The following is a 4,039-nucleotide window of genomic DNA, read 5'->3' on the forward strand; positions in this document are numbered from 1 at the left end:
ATCTTAAAATCATAATATTAAAAATCTAAATATTGTTGTTTTCATAAAAAATTAAGTTGTCTTTTGTGAAAATGAGGAGAAACCGAATTTGGTGTTTACTAATCAATTGTGTATGTCATTCAAATGAGCACTAGAAACAAATTTGATCTGAAAGGAGGGGGAAAAGAGTAAAGTGTATTTGCAAAAAGTAACTTAATAGTTATAATTGTATGGCATACGATGGGGATGACATTCACAATGACGTAATTAATTAAAGTTCTACCATAGTGCCCATTGACCTAAATTAAAAGATTTGTATTCCTTAAAAGAATAATGAACAACATATGATATAATCAAATTAATTAACAAAGTAAAAATTAGAATCCTTTGGAAGAAGATCTGGTTATCGGACATACATACACATTCGTATAATATGTTATTATTCTTCTGCATGGGCAGATCACTTTTATAGCTTTTATCAAAACCTTTTTAATTTGTCGTTTTCCAATCCAGCCATTATATATTTTAGACATGATTAGTGCTAGTGAAAAAAATAATACTTTATATTTCTTTAGTTTCTGTCATTGTTCGCATGTATGTAATTGTGATAAAATTATTTTTTTGAAAAAATTTAAACAGATAAAAAAATACATTAATAATTATATTTTGGGTAAATTATATTTTTTAATCTCTGAAATTTGGCAAAAATTTTAAAAATATCCCTAAGTTTTATTTTGTTTAAATTTTGTCCCAAAAATTTTCGATTTGCATCAAATATACCCCTACGGCTAATTTTTCAAAAGTTTAAGACCGATTCGACAATAATTTCATAAGAACAACCTTCAACACAAGCAAATCAAGTATAATTTTCATGCATTATTGATAGATTGGTCTTAAATTTTTTAAAAATTTAGCCGTCGAAGGTATATTTGATGTAAATCGAAAACCTTTAGAACAAAATCGAAACAAAATAAAACTTAGGGATATTTTTGAAACTTTTGTCAAATTTCAGGGACAAAAAATATACTTTATTTTTAAAGTGTTTTCTCAAATAAGATTTATTTTTGAATTTGTTTGAATTTTGTAAATTTTTTTATTTATTTTATACTAAATTTTTTTAAGATCATCAATAATTAAATTTTAGATTTTTAGATTATAAAAATTTTAATATTATTTCATATATTTTTTTTTAAATTTAAATTAAAAAAATAAATGAATGATTATATCTTTAAAATTAATTTGTATCTATATAACAATATCACTTATTTGAAATCTAAAAAAAAAATAAACTAGGGACACCAATTTTGATTTCACAATAATAATAAGAAAAATTAAAGTATTATTAAACATATGCACTCTACCTAAGAAGATAGGGAAGTGTTTTTCCATTATAGCTAGGTATGGTAGGTAGGTATATATGGGTTTAGTAAGAAGAAGATAGGGAAGTGTTTTTCCGTTATCATGCATTATATGTTCCTTTAATTTATTTATTTTTTATTAATTTATTATCATAGGCTTTATTAGGCCCACAATATCTTTGTTTGGAATAAATATATTAATTAAATTAATTTTATACATAGGACACCATGTGGTGTATCCACTATATATCAGGTGGACTATTACTCATCACCTTGGTATAATTAATTAATGACATCACTCCCTGTATGATCAGATGGGGATGTTAAAAAATTAAGAAAAAAATAAAATAATCAATATTTGCAAAGAAAAGAGTAGTATTTTCTCTCTCTCTCTCTTTTTTTTCCAATTTAAGATTAATAGAAACTAAAATTTGTATATATGCCATGCTATATATTAATGTTAGGGCAAATTACACATATAAATCAAATGGAAGCATATATTATATAATTCTACTAAAAAAAAGTTATAAGAATCTATTAGAAGGGTATTTTCATGTAGTTCGAATGAGACTCATTCGAATTACACCAAACAATAATAATTTAAATCACATAAATTCGAATTACATATGATCACATTAAATCAAATTGGATTAATTCGAAATATGCATGCATCGAAACATAAGAATAATTCGAAATTACCCTGATTCGAATTACACACACTAGTTCATACTAGTTTGAATCAGTCTGTTTCGAACTAGTTCACCGTTTTGATATCCATAGTAATTTAAAACATCCTGTTTCGAATTATTCACAGATTATCTTAATTCTTTACATGTATGCATAATTTGAATTGGCCAAATTCAAATTACAGGCATCATACTAATTCGAATTGGTCTAATTCGAATTAGTATTAATTTTCCTAATTCGAATTAGTGTTAATTTTCCTAATTCGAATGAGTCTCAGTTGAATTACATATGAATATACTTTTAGGTGATTTAGGTCACGTTTTTAAATTTAATAGAATTGTATAATTTTATATTCAACTTAGTTTAATTGTACATTTTATCCTTAATATTATGTACAATCCAATGGTATCATATATGATCTATCTAGCTATATATTTCATTAAAAAAATTATTTCTTCGAGGGTATTGTCGCCTTTTATATATGCATAAGTAAATTAAAATATATAATACATACCCATTAGTTATAAAGTGAATTCATATTCACGCCCGCGGTAGATAAATTTGACAGAAAATGAGATATTATTTTAAATTTTATTAATTTATTAGGTGATGATTTTATTAAAAAAAGATCGAAACAGTGGAATTGACTCATTTCATATTAGAAAGAATTACAGAAAATATTTTGATGACATGAATTCTTATATTTCAATGATATTTCACGTTTAAAATAATCACTATAAGAAAATAGAATATTTGTAACAAAAAAATTATATCAAATTTAAAATTGTTATAAAAAAATAATTTTTTATAATAATAGTTAGTGATTGTTACAAAAGAATAATATTTTGTAACAACATATTTTATTTTGTTATAAATTATGTTAGTTTTTGTAACGAGATGGTATTTTATTATAAAATATTGTAATATTTTATAACAAAAAAAACTAATTACAAAAATTCAAAATACTTTATAACAAAATTTTATTTTTGTTTCTAAAACTCTAATTATTTTGTAACAAAAAATTAATTTGTCACAAAATTTAATATTGTTTGTAACAAGTTAATTATTTGTCACAAAATGTAAGTATATTTTAAAACGATTTTTTTTAAAATGTTAAACACTTTAAGAGTAAAAAAATTGTGTATATATTTTTCTCAAAATAATTTTATTTTGTCTCAAAATAGAAAGTAATAGAGTGCAATAAAAAATTCTAAGTCTCCAACCCCTCAGAGCTTCACTCCACGAAAACTCTGCGTCGTCTACCACTCCATGAAGCGCAATGGAGATCCTGCGGGAATTGAAGAAGAAGCACCGGCGTAGTCCCCCGAAAAACGTTCTCCTCGTCGTTGTCTCGTCTACTATCACCGTCTCCTCTGCCGTTGTGTCGTGTGCGGCGGCCTCGTGGTCTTCAGTGGTCTTCGTCCCGTCGTGTGCACCGTCACCGTGTGGTCTTCGTCGTGGTGGTCTTCGTAGTGGTAGTCGCCGTCACTGTTCGTGGTCACCGTCAGCTCGGCTTCTCCGTGTAGTTCATCGTGCTTTGCTTTTCTGCGTAGTTCTTTTCGTGTTCTGTCTCTGCCTCTGGTCTGATAACTTATCTGCTGAAGGTAAGCTTTGGTTTATTTGAGTATTGTTAACTACATTTTTAGTTGTTAAACTGCTGATTTTAGCTGAAATATTGAACCCTATGTTAGTTGATTCTGCTGATGTTGTGGTTAACAATATTAGTGTGTAATATGGTTAATGATGTTATTTTTGGTTATTTGGAGATTTGATATTTAATTCTAATTTTTGTATCTGTGTTATATTATTTTGATTCTATATTTTTCTTTCTTTTTTAGTGATTTTGATTCTGTTAATTTTTTTTATATTTTTGTGTTTGTGAATTGAGTGTCTTAGGTAACTACATTATCCTTATTAGCAAAAAAAGATTGATTAAATTTTGTCTGTAATTTTGTATTTTTTACATTGTAGTGTCTTAGGATAGTTTATGCTCCTTTGTTCATCCTACCTTGTCC

This window comes from Arachis ipaensis, chromosome B05 (genome assembly GCF_000816755.2).
Source record: "Arachis ipaensis cultivar K30076 chromosome B05, Araip1.1, whole genome shotgun sequence".
NCBI lineage: Eukaryota > Viridiplantae > Streptophyta > Magnoliopsida > Fabales > Fabaceae > Arachis > Arachis ipaensis.